Below are 20,537 nucleotides of genomic sequence, written 5' to 3'. Positions count from 1 at the left end.
AAAGGTTTGAAATTATATGTTAAGTTTGTTGCAAGATTCTAAGTGCTCTCATTCTCAAATACTGGATGATGAGAGTCGTGGGTTACACTGCTTTTTCAACCCCACCCCTAACTCTTTGATAGGTGGGTGATTCTTACGCCCCACAATTATTCTTTGCAGTCGGTAAGTGATATGTGTACTAAGTTTGGTTGAAACAGGTCCAGCGATTAGCAGGAGATGTGGAAAACACACACACACACACACACACACACACACACACACACACACACACACACACACATATATATATATATATATATATATATATATATATATATATATATATATAATTTGTGTGGATACTTTTTAATGAATTGCATGCTCAGATGCTGAAACCCACATATTTCCGATTCACTACCAAATTATCTGATTTAAAGTATTCAGAGTGCGGAATTGTCTACTAGACTTCACGAGGTTCAAACTTGGCAGTATAAAAGGAGGGGGAATTCTTGTGTCGTCAATAAAGGAGCAGTAACAGGAGAATGGCTCGATCAGGAGAGCTCAGTGACTTGAAACGTGGACTAGTCACTGGATATCTTCTGAGTAACAAATCCATCAGGGATATTTGACCGCTTCTAAAGCTGTCAAAGTCGACCATCGATGTGATATTAAAGTGGGTACGTGGAAGGACAACCATTGCTAAACTAAGAACAGACAGACCTCATGTACTGATGGACAGGGATCATGGAGCACTGCGAAGGATAGATGTAAAAAATTACTTGAAATCAGCAGAAGGAATCACTCGTGAAGTCAAAAGTGATAGCAACAACCCACGTAACATAGTGACTGTGCATAAGAAGTTAAAAAGAACAGGGAACTATGGTACAAATTGTCTCGGTTGGGCACACAGTTTTAATCTGCCAGGAAGTTTCATATCAGCGCACACTCCGCTGCAGAGTGAAAATCTCATTATGGTAGAAATTTCTGTAGCAAGTGCTGAGCGACACTCGTTGTGTAAAGAGCGATGCCAGTGGGCAGTGGATGACCAGAAACAAGTGATTTGGAGTGGTGAGTAACGCTATGCTCTGCGGCAATCCGATGGAAGTGTTTGTGTTTGGCGAATCCTGGACAACGCCACCTGCCATCATGTGTAGCGTCAACAGTGAATTGCGGAGGAGATGGTGTTATGGTAATGGGGTGTTTTTCGTGGTTAGAATGTGGTCCCCTCATTGCCGTTGAGAGAAAATGCTAAACGCGATAGAAACATGTTTTACAGTATTGTGTACTGTGTACAGTAGAGGAACAGTCTGGAGACTATGATTTTATCAGCGTACCACTGTACCACGTCAGAAAGCAGATGTGTGAGGCAGTAGTATGCGGACAATAACATTATTGTAATCAACTAGCCTGCCCAGTGCACCACTCTGATCGCAATGGAACTGTTTTGGGATGAGTGAGAATGTTGACTAGCTCGAGGTTACAGCGTCTAACATCACTACGTTCTCTGGTTTCGCTCTTGAGGAAGTGACCCCACCAGAGTTCAAGCTATCATAAAAGCGAAGGATGGCCGTACCGCATGTCAATGTTCACCAATATGGTGTCCGAATAGTTTTGATCTAGTGTATACAAATAAATACACTACTGGCCATTAAAATTGCTACACCACTACAGACGCGAAGTTTAACCGACAGGAAGAAGATGCTGTGATATGCAAACGATTAGCTTTTCAGAGCATTCACACAAGGTTGGCGCCGGTGGCGACACCTACAACGTGCTGACATGAGGAAAGTTTCCAACCGATTTCTCATACACAAACAGCAGCTGACCGGCGTTGCCTGGTGAAACGTTGTTGTGATGCCTCGTGTAAGGAAGAGAAATGCGTACCATCACGTTTCTGACTTTGATAAAGGTCGGATTGTAGCCTATCGCGATTGCGGTTTATCGTATTGCGACATTGCTGGTCGCGTTGGTCGAGATCCATTGACTGTTAGCAGAATATGGAATCGGTGTGTAATGTCCCCACAGAAAATACCCTCTACCACGCACCAATTAATCATTGTCAATCAAACCATCCACATTCATTCACTTTGGAAAAATATCTGATCTGATTTTCTCGTAACATATGCGGCGACATCTAGACGACGCCAAAGTATTTTCTAGCGCGTTTGTTCCTTGAAATAACAGAGATGCATATATGCATTCTCCATGGTTGTTAGAGTGGTAACTAGGACAGCTTCTGGAGTAGGGATTGAGAGATTGACGTATTTCTGAGAGATACATATTCTGATTTTCTTCTCGCTAAATCGAGCGAATTAACTTTTGTGCCACTAGCGGTTTGTTTGAATAGAAAGAGAGTGTAAACGGAAAATAATTAAGACGTGGAATCACGGGAGATCTGGACATGTAATGGAGATGGATTTAATACACAATTTACTTCATAGATAAGGTTTGTGACTTTTTGTTCCGGAGTGAATGAACGAATGAGTTTTTTTCTGAACCATTTGATGATCATGTTGGCCCTGTAATTAGTGGGGAAGTTTCAGCTGTGTCGAAGAGAGCCTGCAATCACTGAGTCTGTGTTAAATCGTCCAAAAAGGCTTCGTACACATCTGGAATTCGCAATCTTTCGTAAAAGGAACAAATTGTCCACACGATTGATTCTCCCGACTGAATACAGTGTTTAACAGTAATAATAAATGTAAAGATCTCTTATAGCAAGCCAGCCGCTGATTGCCAAGACGAAGGACTCCACCAAAGATCCTATTTGGCTGATTTCACGTAATGAAATATTATATTAAAACCTGTACATAGATAAAGGAGAGAAAGAGAGAGAGCGAATGAAAATAGAGATAATACTAATAATCCTCCATTAGTCTAACCTTTCGCCTGTCTTATCACGGATCAGCCAAGACACGGGAGGCCCTTACATTACTGTATAGATTTATGTGTGAAGGTGACAGTGTATTAAAGGCCACAGATACACGTCTATATAGACAAGACATTACACAAAGTTAGCGGCTAGCTGCATTCATCATCTATTCATAGAGGAAGAGACGACAACTTATTATCATGTTAAAGGTGGAATCAGGAGGGTAATACGGAACGCCGTGCTGGATCCCAACGGCCTCGTATCACTAGCAGTCGAGATGACAGGCATCTTATTCACATGGCTGTAACGGATCGTGCATCCACGTCTCGATCCCTGAGTCAACAGATGGGGACGTTTGCAAGACAACAACCATCTGCACGAACAGTTCGACGACGTTTGCAGCAGCATGGACTATCAGCTCGGAGACCATGGCTGTGGTTATCCTTGACGCTGCATCACAGTCAGGAGCGCCTGCGATTGTGTACTTAACGACGAACCTGGGTGCACAAATGGTAAAACGTCATTTTTCGGATGAATCCAGTTTCTGTTTACAGCATCATGATGGTCGCATCCGTGTTTGGCGACATCGCGGTGAACGCACATTGGAAGCACGTATTCGTCGTCGCCATACTGGCGTATCACTGGGCGTGATGGTATGGGGTGCCATTGGTTACACGTCTCGATCGCCTCTTGTTCGCATTGACGGCACTTTGAACAGTGGACGTTACATTTCAGATGTGTTACGACCCGTGGCTGTACTCTTCATTCGATCCCTGCGAAATCCTAGATTTCAGCACTATAATGCGCGGCCGCATGTTGCAGGTCCTGTACGGACCTTTCTGGATACAGAAAATGTTCGATTGCTGCCCAGGCCAGCAAATTCTCCAGAGCTCTCACAAATTAAAAACGTATGGTCAATGGTGGTCGAGGAACTGGCTCGTCACAATACGCCAGTCACTACTCTTGATGAAGTGTGGTATCGTGTTGAAGTTGCATGGGCAGCTGTACCTGTACACGCCATTCAAGCTCTGTTTGACTCAATGCCCAGGCGTATCAAGGCCATTATTACGACCACAGGTGGTTGTTCTGGGTACTGGTTTCTCAGTATCTATGCACTCAAATTGCCTGAAAATGTAATCACATGTCAGTTCTAGTATAATATATTTGACCAATGAATACCCGTTTATCATCTGCATTTCTTCTTGGTGTAGCAATTTTAATGGCCAGAGTGTATGTATAAGGCCACTTGTAAAAGCGCAGAACTAAACGCACTGCCTCAAGTCACAGGCGGAGGCGGGCGGTTCGTTATTACAAGCTCTGCAACGCGCCTCTACATGTTGCTGCCGAAGTGTCAGCCCTAAAGCTATCCCGAACAGAGCTGCAGACCGGTGATTCCACTTGTTGTGATTTCGAGTCGGGGGTGATGGGGAGGAGAGGGAGAGGGCGAGGGTGGGAGGACACGTGGGCTGGCGGCCGATCGATGGCAGGTGTCGTCGCGACGGCAAGGAGACGGCTGGCTGGACCGGCGCCAAGCGAGCAGGGCCGGCCGTAGCTGCAGGCGGGGGCGCCGCCGGCTCTAGAACACGTGCGCACCGGAGGGCGAGGGGGAAAGCACGCCGTTCACACTGCTCCGGGCTCGCAGCGCTGTGCCACAGCCAGTCGCAGCAAGCGAGCTCCAGCGCAGCCGAGACGTCGACGGGTATTGTTGTTGTTCTTGCGACATTTATACCTGATTGTGACCGTAAAATTCTGAAACGAAACCTCTACGGTAAACGGAAATGCTGGAAGAAGCCCTCTGTAAGAACACGCGAGGTAATAGTGACCCTACTACTTGTCTTAGAGGATAGGTTAAAGAAAGGCAAACCAACGTGTACAGATTTGTAGATTTACGGGAAGATTTTGACAGTGCTGTCTTCAGTGCACTCTTTGAAATTCTGAAGGTAGTGGATGTAATACACAGTCTATATCTTGTACAGACACAAGACGGCAATTATAAGAGTCGTGGGACATGAAAGTGGTGGAGTGAGAGGGACAGGTTTGTAGCCTATCCTCGACGTTATTCAATCTGTACATCGAGCAAGAAGTAATCGGAACCGAGGTGAACTATAGAATGGGAGATAAAGTTCAGGGAGAAGAAATAACTTTGAGGTATGGCAATGACATCGTAATCCTGTCAGAGATGTAAAACATGGAAGAGCATTCGAACGTAATCGATAGTGTCTTGAAAAGAGGTATAAGATGAACACAAAACGAGTATCATGGCACACAATCGAATTAAATCAGGCTATGCTGAGGGAATTACAGTAGAGAAAGAGACGCTTAAAGTGCTAGGTCAGTACTGCCATTTGGGCAGCAGACTAACTGATGATGGTGCCACTAGACAGGATATAAAATGCAGGCTGGCAATTTCTGGTAAAGAGAAAACTACTAACATCGAATGTAAATTTAAATGTTAGGAATTTTTTGAAGCTATTTACCTGGAGTGTAGGCTTTTGCATGGCAGTGAAACGTGGATGGTAAACAGTTCAGAAAAGAAGAGAATACAAGCTTTTGAAATGTGATGCTACAGAAGAAATCTCAAGATTAGATTGGTCTCAAAATTAAGCTTTATTATCGTAGTAAGCAACTATTACAAGCAGAAATTTGTAGAAGGTATACAGTCCGTTGTTTCAAGGAGCTGGTTTAATTGTGGAATAAAATTTTGAAACGCTTCGCAGAATTAAGCTTTGTGATAATAATAAGCGACGAATACAGGAAGAAATTGGCAAAATGTAGACACTTGTTTTAAGGACCCGGTTTCACTTTGGAACCACTGGCACATACAATTTCCAACAACACATCATTTCATGTGATGTGTTTGAAAGCAATTTCCCAAATGTAAACACTCTCATAAACTCATGATGCCTCAGATAAATTGTAGTCCTCAGTAACAATCAAAAGTGGGCCTAAAATTTACCAAATTTATATCAAAAGCAAATACCGCCTCAGTGCTTTCACTTCGCAACCACTCATGAAAGTAATAGTACATACATCAACTTATGTAACAATAACTTTAGATATACTTACATTCACTGTCAGTGATCTCCTAAATATCATAGTCTCAGGCAGAAACCACCGGTACTCAAAGGATTAAAAGAAGACGTAGGTTGATTGAACACAGACGTAGGTTGATTGAACACAGCAATCAAGGAAGCGACAATTTTGTAGTGGAGGAAATGTGGAGGAGTAACATTGCACAGGGAAACCAAGGCTTGTCGTCTCCCTGTCTTAGTGTACGGAACTGGGTGCTCTACTGCTTGTCTCTCGGCTTCGCCTTCGATGCCGCCAACCCGCAATGCACCTATACTTAGCGGGTTAGCTCAACTCCTGCGGTGAGGCTGCCTTCCGCGGTATCCGGCTCAGCTCCCAGAAGGTCTCCCGGTAACCAGCCAGAGAGCGCAGAATATAGTAACAGGGGTCGCTCCAGACATGCACCTCTTGCTGCACCAGCCGCAACTTCGATATACAATAGGAAAAATTGCAACCTTCCAGAGCGCGAGTATTTCTGTCCACGCGGAGCCGGCTAGACCCAGTTCTGTCTTCTCCAGCCAGCGACTGATGTACTATCACCGTTTGGACACCGCCTCGGATCGGACGTCGCTCTCACCACCCGGATGGTTGCGCTCCCGCGACCTGCACTCCGCCCCTTGGTAGTTTTGTTTTTAAGATAGATTTTTCGTCGGTGTCAAGAGAAATTAATGTACTGTCTCAAGAGTCTATGTTTCCTTTCGTTGAAGAACATTTATTTGTGACACACTTTTCCTTCACATTACTAAAAGGATTTCTGGAGAACGTTTATTTTCTTTCGTTGTACTGCATCAGAAACAGCGGACTGTTCGAAGTTTTCTTTTTCAAATAAACAAAGTTTAGTTGCATCTACTTGTGATCTTGTGGATGTATTCCCAATGAGGAATATTTCAGCGTATCTATCCAGCAAGCTCCTATCAGATACAGAGCAAGAAATATGGAAACTCGAAAACTTCAAAAGAAAAAGAAAATTACTTATTAGCCATTCCCACATATATCTGACTATCAGATCCGGTGATTGCAGACCCACGTTAGCACCAAGAGAAACAGATTGTCGATTCAAATATACCTCTGTAGTTATTGCAATTATGTAATTGTTAATGCACGATGCATAACTAGGCGAAAAATACATGCTACCTTCAGGAAAATTAAAGAGACATTTGCAGAAAATAGAAACAGCTGTATTAATATCAAGAGCTCAGATGGCAAATCAGTACAAAATTAGGAAGGGGATGCAAAATGTGGATGAATGTCTTGGGGGCCTGTATAAGGGAGACACACTTGAGACATTATACACTACTGGCCATTAAAATTGCTACACCACGAAGATGTGCTACAGACGCGAAATTTAACCGACAGGGACAGGATGCTGTTATATGCAAATGATTAGCTTTCCAGAGGATTCACACAAGGTTGGCGCCGGTGGCGACACCTACAACGTGCTCACATGAGGAAAGTTTCCAACCGATTTATCATACACAAACAGCAATTGACCGGCGTTGCCTTGTGAAACGTTGTTGTGATGCCTCGTGTAAGGAGGAGAAATGCGTACCATCACATTTCCGACTTTGATAAAGGTCAGATTGTATCCTATCGCGACTGCGGTTTATCGTATCACGACATTGCTGCTCGCCTTGGTCGAGATCCTATGACTGTTACCATCGGTGAGTTCGGGAGGGTAATACCGAACGCCGTGCTGGATCCCAACGGCCTCGTATCACTAGCAGTCGAGATGACAGGCATCTTATCCGCATGGCTGTAACGGATCGTGCAGCCACGTCTCGATACCTGAGTCAACAAATGGGAAAGTTTGCAAGACAACAACCATCTGCACGAACAGTTCGACTACGTTTGCAGTAGCATGGATTATCAGCTCGGAGACCATGGCTGCGGTTACTCTTGACGCTGCATCACAGACAGGAGCGCCTGCGATTGTGTACTCAACGACGAACCTGGGTGCACGAATGGCAAAATATCATTTTTTCGGATGAATCCAGGTTCTGTTTACAGCATCATGATGATCGCATCCGTGTTTGGCGACATCGCGGTGAACGCACATTGGAATCGTGTATTCGTCATCGCCGTACTGGCGTACCACGCGGCGTGATGGTATGGGGTGCCATTGGCACAAGTCTCGGTCACCTCTTGTTCGCATTGGTGGCACTTTGAACAGTGGACGTTACATTTCAGATGTGTTACGACCCGTGGCTCTACCCTTCATTCGATCTCTGCGAAACCCTACATTTCAATAGGATAATGCACCTCCGCATGTTGCAGGTCGTGTACGGGCCTTTCTGGATACAGAAAATGTTTGACTGCTGCCCTGGACAGCACATTCTCCAGATCTCTCACCAACTGAAAACAACTGGTCATTGGTGGCCGAGCAACTGGCTCGTCACAATAAGCCAGTCACTACTCTTGATGAATTGTGGTATCGTATTGAAGCTGCATGGGCAGCTGTACCTGTACACGCCATCCAAGCTCTGTTTGACTCAATGCCCAGGCGTATTAAGGCCGTTATTACGGCTAGAGGTAGTTGTTGTGGGTACTGATTTCTCAGGATCTATGCACCCAAATTGCGTAAAAATGTAATCACATGACAGTTCTAGTATAATAATTTGTCCAATGAATACCTGTTTATCATCTGCATTTCTTCTTGGTGTAGCAATTTTAATGGCCAGTAGTGTAGAAAGAGAAGAGGAAGTAGGTGACGATGATATGAAGATATGATACTGCGAGAAAAAATTGACAGATCACTGAAAGACGTAAGTGGAAGCAAGGTCTCTGGAAACAGAGATTTCTTCAGAATTATTGAGATCCTTGAGAGAGAGAACCACGACAAAATTACTCTCCCTGGTACACAAGGTAAATGAGACAGGCGAAATACCTCAGACTTCAGGAAGTATGTAATAATTCCAGTTCCAAAGAAAGCGGCTGCTGCCACATGTGAATACTACCGAAGTGTCAGTTTAATAATTCATGTTTGTCTAATAATGACACTAGTTGTTTACATTTGAGCCGAAAAACTTAAGAGATCGACCGCAGGGGAGATCAGTTGTGTTTCGCATAAATGTTGGAACACTCGAAGCAATATTGACCCTGCAACTATCTAAAAAAAGTAGATTGAAACAAGACAAAACTACGTTTATAGCGGTTGTATATTTAGAAAACGCTTTTGACAATGTTCACGGGACTACGCTCTCTGAAATTCTGAAGGGAGCGCGAACAAAATAGATGGAGCGTTATGTTATTTACAAGATGTATAGAAATCAGACTGTTGTTGCAAGATTCGAAGGATACGAAAGAGAAGAAGTGGTTGAGAATGGAGCGACTCAGGATTCCAACCTATCCCCAATGTTATTCAATCTATACGTTGAGAAAACTGTGAATGAAACCGATAAGAAACTTGGAAAGGAAGGAAAAATTGAAATATAGAAGCACGCCGACGTCACCGTTATTTTGTCGGAGACAACAAAGGACTTGGAAGAGTGGTGGAAAAGAGAAACTGATGAACATCAATAAAAGTAAAACAACGATATTGGAATGTAATCAAATTACATCGGACGACGCTGAGAGAATTTATGTAAGAAATAAGATATTAAAAATAAAAACCAAGTTTTGTTATTTGAGCAGCAAAAAAGATTATGATTGATGAAGTAGAGAGGACATAAAATGCAGACTGGCAATAGCAAGAAAAGAATTTATGAAAAAGATGAATTTGTTAACGTCAAATATAAATTTAAGTGTTAGGAAGTCTTTTCTGAAGGTGTTTGTCTGGAATGTAGCCTTTTACGGAAGTCACCGTGGACGATAAGCAGTTCATGCGAGAGGAGAATAGAAACTTTCGAAATGTGATGCTATACAAGAATGCTGGAGAATAGACGGGTAGATAACGTATCTAATGCCCTACTGAATCTAACTGGAGAAGAAAGAAATTGATGGAGGCCAAGAAGTCTTTACAGCAGGTTCAAGTAGATGTAGGTTCTGGTAGTTATGCAGAGATGAAGCGACTTGCATAGGATAGACTAATATGGAGTGCCGCTACAAACTGCACGTTGGACTGAAGAACAGCAATATCCTCGTCTTGCTGAATTTCTCTCAGTTTGTCCTTTCGGATGCACACGTTCTTTTCTGCCATTTGCAGTTTTCCACAGGAGCCGAATAGTGGCACTCACTCATTGGGCAGTACGTAACACAAGATTGTAAGTGTAGACGGACGACCAACCAGAGGGTTGACAATGGCAGAGATAATGAGTGCGTTTAGAGTTCACTTTGGCAGCGGTCAGCCTCGCAAAGCGACCCTGCTTGGTTGGGAAAACGTGATTTAATTTCAGGCAGTATCAAAGACAAGCCGCATTGTGGACGTAAGAAAACGCGACGGTGAAAGAGACCACTGTCGCTCAGTCAAATTAGCAGTCGCCAATGAAACCCATTCCCAAAAGAGCAGCTAAACGTCCGGTACCGCTATCAACAGTGCATGGCTACTTGAAAAAAGATTTTAAGTCAAAGGTTTTAGACCTATATTTGCGATTGAATAGTGTGACAACGAAATGATGTAGAGAATTCCAACCTGCCGTGCTTTATTGGTACTTCTAGCTGACAAAACCGGCATTGCCTGGGAATTCATGTTGTCAATTTTCTATTGGAAACGAAAACAAAAAATAAACTATGTTCGCAGTGAAGTACCGAAGAAATTTCATTTCCATGTATACGTGAAAACACCTTTGAATTTAAGAAACTGTTGTACAAAGACATGTGCAAAATGTACAAATGTTTAAGTACAGTATCCATATTTCTGTACGCCCGGCACTGCTGCTTCGCGTGTCTACAACGCGATTTTGTAAACGTCTTTATGGCAATCTCTTCATTGCTTTATAGATGGCTATTTTTTCTTGCGATTCGCAGTTGATAGCTGTCAAAAGCAGTGCAAGGGGTCAGGGATTTCCTTGACTTCATTCTAGAAGTGCCTTAGTAATAAAGAATAAAGGTGTCAAAACTTCATTCATGATGCAGCATTTTCTCTCTCATCTCAGTGTTTATGGCGTTATATCTGTTTGACTGTGTGTGGTAATATGATATACTTTTGTACATACATTCATCGGCATATGTTGATACTGTCTGCAAAATTTGTTGCGAAAAGGTTTAGTTCACAAAAATAATAAATTCTTGCATAATGCAGCAGGTTTTCACGCATCTCATTGTTCATAACGCCATACCTTCTGAAAAGTAATAAAATTAAACATCATGCGTACTGAAGCAGTTTTTTTACGCATCTCATTGTTTATGACGTCATATCACCTGCACTATGATAGGAGATGGTTCTTAACCACACAGGAATTTTTGACTGACAGTAACGGATGGATATGTGTACGAAGTCTGGTTTAAATTGGTCTTGTGGTTTAGGAGGAGATGTGGAACCTACACACATACATACATACATTTCTATAATACGTGTAAATGGATTTCCGCAAAAGCCGTGTCTCACTCAAGACAGTTGTTTTCTGATGTATGAACGATATATTCCACTGTTTTTCTGATCCAAGAGAAGTCCCCGTCATGTGCAAGGGAAGGAAAGAAACTTGTCTCATGTCATCCGATACCTGCTCGGGCTATTTTTTAAGGGTACATAACTTTTGTTACCAGATGAGCACAAAATATCCTGGTAATGGATAAAACACCTTCGAAACGAGTCGCAGTATCTTAAATTAAAACAAAATAAGCAGTGTGATTAGTAGCAGTATAAACTAAATAATCACTAAAAATTAGCAGTTGGACAACATTTTGGGTCCGGTTTAGAAATTACGGCAGGCGTAGATGAATGTCTTGCAGACTTAACGCAGTGACATTCCAGGGATGGAGAGGCTCTGAAGAAAACCGTTGGGCAAAGTGATAAAACTAAATGGAGCCTTCATCTAAAAGTAATTCATTTTTTAACGGAGAGTATCTCCCGTGGTTGGCCAAAATGTTTTCACGTTGTTTTCTATAATCATCGTCACACCATATTGTTTTTTCTGTATCTCCATCCTTAAGAGTAGTACACGACATTGTTTTCGAGACACACAAACAACAAGGGAACATCAAGCAGGTAACTGGCATAAAGCTAGATAGCTACTTAACCATCAGATAACTACTGTAGTATCGTGGCGAATAAATGGGTATTCAGCGAGCCACAGCGGTTAGCTCCTACCAGGATAGCCATAGGCAACCTTGCATGACCTACCTGCCATGCGGATAGTATCGGTCGCACGAGCAGGCGCCCAGATGTCTTGCGTGACTCCGGAGAGACCCACAAAAGCACGCTCTGGAAGTTTCCCCACGCGATGGCTTTCGTCACTGACGTTGGTTCGATAATTCCAAGCTGACGTCGCGCTGCTACCCTTTTCCATGTAGACCACCATTGTCATATCTTTCTTGCTGGGGTGGAGTGTGCAATACATTCACTGTCCGTGCGTGCGTGCGCGTATGTGTATATGCGTGTGTGGGTGTGTGTGTGCGTGTGTGTCGTTTATGTGTGTGTGTACGTGTGCTGTAATTTATTTTTAGGAACAAAGTTTCCAATTATTAGCTTCCTTTCCCATTCTGTTAATAAAACGTATTGAAAATTCCAAAATTTGTTGCAGATGAAAAATATAGTTGGATCAAGACTCGAACCCAGCAACTTGATCTTACTAGAGAACCTTTTTCTCTACTTCATCATCATCATCGTCGTCGTCGGCGTCATCCTGTTCTTCTTCCTCTTTCCTGGAGAACACGGTAAACCTGTTCTGGTCACAGTGAAAATTGTCAATATTTCCTTGGTCTTCATTGTCTCTTCTATCTTTCGGTTTGTATGACAGAACTTCTCTTGGCATCCTTCAGTCTTCAATTCTGTTCATGTGTGACAGTCACTTTTTTTAAATTGTCGCTGATTACATCTTCTGCTTAAGAAATTATTCAGATCCTTTCAAGCATTCTCGTTTTGAATCTATCCAGTCTCCTCCTGTCTTTCACGAACAGCAGTACTTTCACTTCGGATCCTTATACGTTACTGACATGTTTAGTACTTGCTAACCTCGTCTTTGGGCCATGATGCAGAACTGGCACAATCGTCACTTCATAAAATTTTATACTTGTTTCGGTTTCTTGTGCGTAGTTATGAGTAAACTGACACTCACTCCTCTTGTGGGGTGGGACATTAACAGATTCACGAGATCTGTAGGCGTGGCAGTAAGTGAAGTACTCTCGTAAGTGGCCTCGTTCAAGATATATCAAGAGAACTCGAATGCATCTACACTTACTTTTGGAGTAATGTTCACCTTCTGCACTGAACGTGTTTACTTTTATGTGTGGTAGGAACTCAGTTCGGGCGAAAATAATATTTTTAAATAAAGAGCACGTTATCTGACCCCCAGTCGGCGTCATTTCACAAACCTCGTGTAGGTCTCCTTTTGACGAGTTTGAGAGTCTTATGCTGACTTGACAGTCCATGTACTAGTTTATAATATTTGTGACTGAAAACTCGAAGTATGTTAACACGAACAATAGCAAACAAAGACGGAAGAATGATCACCGTTTTGCGAGCACTTTCTTCACCCCTCTCCGAAAAGCTGTTCGGCAGTTTGCAACATTACAGGTGATGTCAGCTTTCACAACAGTTGGGACGGTTACTCACAAACTACAGATTTTATAAACAAAGATGAGGCGTTTCCTTCTGGCAAAGTCATTCCATTTGTTTTTATTTATTTATTTAACCTGATCTGATTAGCCTGATGGCCCTCTCTTACATCAGACCAGGATTTCACACGTTCAGTACGTTTTCTACTTCATAGTTAAATAAGAAATAACGATTTTAATACGATAACTAGTATTCAAATTATAAGAGCATCTGAAGTGATAGTATGAGTAAATAGTACTGACTATGAACTAATAAAGTTAATACTGGCTGTACTTGTTCTACTGCAGCTGCTGGCACTGACAGTGATAATATAAACAGTAAAAATAATCACAATAATGGTGACAATACGAACAATACTTATAGTGGCACATCAAGAATAATTTGTAGGTGTACAGACTAGATGTTTTCTGATATAGCGAGTTCTGGGGAGAGGAAATTTAAGGAGACTGCATCGGCTAAGAATACTGGAAAACCGGGAAGATTAGGTTGGAAGGAGAGTTGTACGGGGTTACGAGTACGTACAAGACAATGGTAATTCTTATTGTTGCTTTGGTAGATATGTCTCTAATTGTCTTTCGAAACTGGATATGTTATTCAGTTCTTTACTATAACCTGGGAGTTTACCTCCAGAAAAGCGTAAGGTGCACTTCATTGCGTTATGAGAACGTAACTCACTGCAATAAGTCCTTAATACACAATACACTGTATATGCATCACCTCCGTTCCTAGAGTTCCGAAACCTGTACAAAAAATTGGAATGGAGATCAACATAAACATCATTTCCGCCCTTTTTATTGATCATGAAAACCAGACGTTGCATGTTTTACCACTATACAGTGAGACATTCAGAGGTGACGGTCCAGATTGCTGTACACACCGTTACCTCTAATACCCAGTAGCACGTCCTCTTGCACTGATGCATCCCTGTATTCGTCGTGGCATACTACCCACAAGATCATCAAAGCAATGTTGTTCCAGATTGTCCCACTCCTCAACGGCAATTCGGCGTAGATTCCTCAGAGTGGTTGGTGGGTCACGTAGTCCATAAACAGCCCTTTTTAATCTATCCCAGGCATGTTCGATAGGGTTCATGTCCGGAGAACATGCTGGCCACTCTAGTCGAGCTATGTCGTTATCCTGAAGGAAGTCATTCACAAGATGTGCAAGATGGGGGCACGAACCGTCGTCCACGAAGACGAATGCCTCGTCATATGCTGCCGATATGATTGCACTATCGGTCGGAGGATGGCATTCACGTATCGTACAGCCGTTACGGCGCCTTCCTTGACCACCAGCGGCGTTCGTCGGTCGCACATAATGCCACCCAAAAACAGCAGGAAACGCCCACTTTGCTGCACTCGCTGGACAGTGTGTCTAAGGCGTTCAGCGTGACCGGGTTGCCTCCAAACACGTCTCCGACGATTGTCTGGTTGAAGGCATATGCGACACTCATCGTTGAAGAGAGCGTAATGCTAATCCTAAGCGGTCCATTCGGCATGTTGTTGCGCTCATCTGCACCGTACTGCATGGTGTCGTGGTTGTAGAGATGGACGTCGGGAGTGAAGTTACGCATCATGCAGCCTATTGCGCACAGTTTGAGTCGTAACACGACGTCCTGTGGCTGCACGAAAAGCATTATTCAACATAGTGGCGTTGCTGTCAGGGTTCCTCCGAGCCATAATCGGTAGGTAGAGGTCATCCACTGCAGTAGTAGCCCTTGGGCGACCTGAGCGAGGCATGTCGTCGTCAGTTTCTGTCTCTCTGTATCTCCTCCATGTCCGAACGACGTCGCTTTGCTTCACTCCAAGACGCCTGGACACTTCCCTTGTTGAGAGCCCTTCCTGGCACAAAGTAACAATGCAGAAGCGATGGACCGTCGAGGTATGGTTAAACTACAACAACACGAGCCTTGTTCCTCATTCCTGGTGGAATGACTGGAACTGATCGGCTGTCAGACCCCCTCCGTCTAATAAACGCTGTTCATGCATGGTTGTTTCCATATTTGGGCGGGGTTAGTGACATCTCTGAACAGTCAAAGGGACTGTGTCTGTGATACAATATCCACAGTCAACGTCTATTTTCAGGAGTTCTGGGAAGGGGGGTGATGCAAAAATTGTTTTGCTGTGTGTATTTGTCTTTTACGTACACTAGATTGTATTGTGGCAATTATAACTCATTAAATCGATAAAATATTTGATCAGGGGAACATCCGGAACTAAGGAATGTATTTATGGAAGAAAAATCCGCTTCAGCTGCTAGTAATTTTCTTAATTTACCCCACAACTGATTTCGAAGCTTAAAGTTTCATCTTCAGGTGCCACCAAATAATTACGAAAAGACGAATGTGTGGCAGTAGGGACGTTCAGACATTGGGGATCACACTCGCGTCAAACGAGCGCATGGGAACGTAGGACTAGCAACCACAGACGTAGGACTAGCAACCACAGGTCCTACTTGGACGGCGTGACACAATTCGTCGCCATCTTCGCTGTTCCAGCCGTTGAATATTCTGAAAAATAGAGAATAAATACCGATACACGTCAAAGTTCGAGAGAAAGAAATTATTTTTCAAATTATAACAATAGAGTACATTACATAGTGAAGTTTAATCTTAATTAAACCCAGTTGACAATTACATATACGAGAGACACTGACATAATATGTCTACACCGTAGCACCGATCGAAGACCAGACAGAAGTGCGCTACCGCTCGAAAAAAGAAACCGCAAAAGTATTGTCTCCTTTTTTGTTTTTGCCAACGAATACTTATAATGCAAGTCGCTTGTATCTTTGACAGGATATCTGCGTTTTTACAATATCGATTTGAAAGAAATTTATGTTTGCTATGTCAAAGAAAGAAGACGCTCGTATGCACTACAGCTAGGCTCCACTCTTCATACCAATAAGAAAAAAATTACATTTTCTGAAGAAACATTTCAAGCGAGAGCACATTCGCTGAGTGCTTTATTCCATCTGCTCCAGAGCATCCAGTTCCCAGTAAACGTGCTGCATCCCGCCTTGCGGTACGTAGTTTTCTATTAATTCCAATGTCCACAACCGACTTTGCAAAAGTTTTTTTGGAGGTGGGGAGGGGAGGGTGGCGGGCTTGACAGTTTTTTGGCTGGTTTGATGAGGCGCTCCGTGATTTCCTGTGCTGCGCCAATCTCTTCGAGCTGTTACGCCCAACGTCCTCATGTAACTTTTCTGAACTTATTTCAGTCCATATCTTCCCCTACATCGCTGTTCCTCTGTGGCTATCTCTAGTACCATGTAAACTATTCTCTAATGTCTCGACACTGGCCCATCTTCATATCCCTGTTATAGTTAGTCTATTCTACGTATTTGTTTCCTCACCGATTCTGCGGAGAGCATCCACATTTCTTGTAGTATCAGTCCACCTAATTTTCAACATTCTTCTGTAATACCACATTTCAAACGCTTCGATGCTCTTCTTTTGTGGTTTTTCCGTTGTCCTTGATTCACTTCCATACAACACTGTGTTCCAGACAGATTTTCTCATAAATATCTTATTCGGGTTAAGCCCTGTGTTTGATACTAGTACATTTCTTCCGGAAAGTAGTATGTTCTTTGCATGTGATAGCCTAATTCTTCTTTGCTTTTTGCTTCGTCTGTCGTGGGTTATTTTGCTTTCAGAGTAACGTAATTCCTTCACTTTGATTACTACGAGGGAGGATAGGAGGGCAATGCAGAATAACTTATTTCTCCCTGGTATTGCTACTGGTGGAGTGTTGAGACTTCACGACGATATAGTTATAAGTTTGCACTGCAGATGGTATTTTGTTTTCATGGGCACCTTTAGCGAGAGAAGCCTGAACCACCAAACAAACGTGGCGCGCATGTCACTGTCCTCAACTTGTGAAGAGCAGCGAGGTGTAGTTAGATATTTGTGAGCCAAAGGGCACAAACCGCGTGAAATTCACAAGGGCATGCTTGGCATGTATGGGGATAACTGTACACATCGTAGCAATGTCTATAGGTGGTGTGCACTCTTCCAAGAGGGCCGTGTGGAATTTAGTGATTCGCCACGCACCAGGCGTCCGGTAACAGCTGCAACCACGCTGAATGTTGGAGCCATTGAAGGAGCAATTTTGAACGACCGGCGCCTGCAGCTGCTAACCTCATCGCAGCAGTTCAACATTTCCTATGGTGCAGCGTACGATATTGTTCATGACACGGTGAAAGTTAGCCCTCGCTGGGTGCCTAAGAACCAGACAGACAATCACAAGGGCCAGCGAAGGCTGACGAGCTTGGATCACTTTACGCGTTACACCGCAGAAGGCCATGAGTTTCTGAAAGGAATCCTGACTGGTGATGAGTCGTCGGTGTACCTGTACATGCCCGAAACCAAGCAGGCCTCTGCTGAGTGGAAACATGCTGATTCCTCAGTACGAAAAAAATTCAGACTGACTCAGTCTGCTAGGAAAGTGCTTGAGACAGTGTTCTGGGACATGCATGGTGTGTTATCGGCTGATTTTTCTGAACGCGGGACCACTGTGAACGGTGCAGCCTACATTAAAACTTAAGTTAAGTTGCGTCGTGCCCTTCGTGACAAACGCCACAACATTAGTGCTGACCGTGTCATATTTCTTCATGACAATGCTCGTCCCCATGTTACTGCGCTTGTTCATGAGAAAATCGCCAAATTTGGGTGGGAGATGCTCCAGCATCCTCCACGCACCCCGAACCTTTCATCTGTTTGATCCCATGGAGAAAGTCGTGGTCGGCCAACGCTTTGTGACAGATGCGGTAGTGAAATCGGCAGCCCGCAGATGGCTGTACTCCAATCAAACAGACTCCTACTTAAACTGTTACCATGATGGGAGAAATAGATTGACAATGTTGGCGACTATGCACAAAAGTATGGAAAAGATGGTTCATTTGTGTTTTTTTTTCTTTTTTACCTATTAAACTTTTTGGTAATAAAATTATTGCGCGGTTCTTTCCGATCTTCCCTCGTACATTGTCCCCAATTTGATGTTTAGTTGTTCACTAACCTATTTCTGCTACTCCTTATTACGGTAAATGCTATGAAAGTGTCTTTCTTTCACTCATTACCAAATGCAACGTCAAAACTGTTTCCATGGTACCTTCATCTGTTTTTAAACCCAAACTGATTGTCATTTTACAAATATTCAGTTTTTTCCATTCCTCTATACATTATTCTGATCAGCAACTTTTACGTCAAAACTGTTTCCATGGTACCTTCATCTGTTTTTAAACCCAAACTGATTGTCATTTTACAAATATTCAGTTTTTTTCCATTCCTCTATACATTATTCTGATCAGCAACTTGCACGATTTTGCGATAGCTTTCGCACGTAATTTCTCTTTTTATTTCGGGATTGTATTGATGATATCCCTCAGGAAGTCCGATGATATTACTCCAGTTTTATAGATTACACACACCAGTTTGAGTAGTCGTTTAGTTGCCACTTACACTAATGATTTCGAAAATTCGGAAGAAATGTTATCCATCCATTCTGCCTTATTTGTTCGCAACTTTTCCAAAGCACTGTAACTACAATAATGACGATAATACTGGATTTTCTACGCTGGTACTCTTTCGACCTATACGCTGTGCAGCCATTTCTTCACTTTCCTACAATTCCTATTTATTTCATTCCAAAGTGACTTACATTGCTGTATTTCTGCCATTTTTCTTTACATTCTGAATTCAGTATCCGCGTACACTTTCTTTACCTTTCCATCTTTTGCTCGTGATGAAATCCCGTAGACCTGAACTATTGTTGCTGGCGTTGGTGATGCCGACTCTGGTGAGAACAACCGTATCACTGAACTGTTCACAGTAACTCATTGTCACATCTTCCTATTCATAAAGGGTCCTACTTCGTTATGTCATTTTCTGCTGCTTTTGATATTATCCACTGTTGATCCGACCAGAAATCCTTATCTTCTATCCATTCCGCTTCACTGACTCCCACTGGATCTAGATTAAGTCTTTACATTTGGCTTTTCAGGTTTTATAGCTTCCCTTCCATACGTATGAGATCACCTGCTCGGTCTCGCAAAATGTTAACCTTTGTTTCGTTTTTTAATCTTTTTCTCAAGATTACATCCGTTTTGGTAGGCTCCTCTCGGAAATCCGACTGGGACACTAATCCAGAATTTTTGCCAATGGAGATCATAATGACGCTTTTTCAGTTACAGGCCTCACGTCCCGTAGATACACATTATGTGTCTTTAATGCAGTAGCTTCTATTGCCTTGCCGCGAGGGATTAGCCGAGCGGCCTAAGGCGCTGCTGTCATGGACTGTGCGGCTGATCCCGCGCAGGTTCGAGTCCTCCCTCGGGCATGGGTGTGTTTGTGTTTGTCCTTAGGATACTTTAGGTTAAGTAATGTGTAAGCTTTGGGACTGATGTCCTTAGCAGTTAAGTCCCATAAGATTTGACACAATTTTTTTTTTCTATTGCCTTTTGCGTCCTCATGCCGTTGATGATTGCTAATTCTTCTGCCTTTTAAGGACAGTTTCCAAACCATAGTACAAGAGAGCGACTTTAACCTCTGTTTGCTTCTGCGCCGTCTTTTGACAAGTTGTTGGCAGAACTATTGCTTAAAAAACTTTGCATTACCCGGATATACATTTTACCAATTTGCTATTAGGAACAAAAGCAGAAAAAAAATAAAACTGTGTTTGTATTACAGTATACCGGGCAGTTTCTGTGCCCAGGGCGCAGCTGCTTTGCGTGTCTGCTATGCGATTTTGTTTACGTCTCTACCGTAACGTCTCTTCACACGTCTATAGATTGCAATTGTTTTCGCCTAAGCCACTTGCGCTTCACAGTTGAAAGCTGTCAAAAGCGTTGACAGGTGTCAGGGATTTCCTAAAATTGACTCCACTGTAGGAGTGTCTTAGTAGTAAAGAATAATTGTACACTACTGGCCATTAAAATTGCTACAAAAGAAGAAATGCAGATGATAAACGGGAT

General features: G+C 42.9%; 1 protein-coding gene across 1 annotated transcript in view; it reads left to right on the top strand.

The window, feature by feature from the left end:
• The window catches only part of LOC124622399 (tumor necrosis factor alpha-induced protein 8-like protein), a 905,915-nt gene that overhangs the window by 73,618 nt on the left and 811,760 nt on the right, over positions 1-20,537 (top strand). The gene's annotated exons all lie outside the window — the stretch shown is intronic.

The sequence above is a fragment of the Schistocerca americana genome, chromosome 7 (assembly GCF_021461395.2).
Source record: "Schistocerca americana isolate TAMUIC-IGC-003095 chromosome 7, iqSchAmer2.1, whole genome shotgun sequence".
Classification (NCBI taxonomy): domain Eukaryota; kingdom Metazoa; phylum Arthropoda; class Insecta; order Orthoptera; family Acrididae; genus Schistocerca; species Schistocerca americana.
This window is presented reverse-complemented; position numbering and strand designations above follow the sequence as displayed.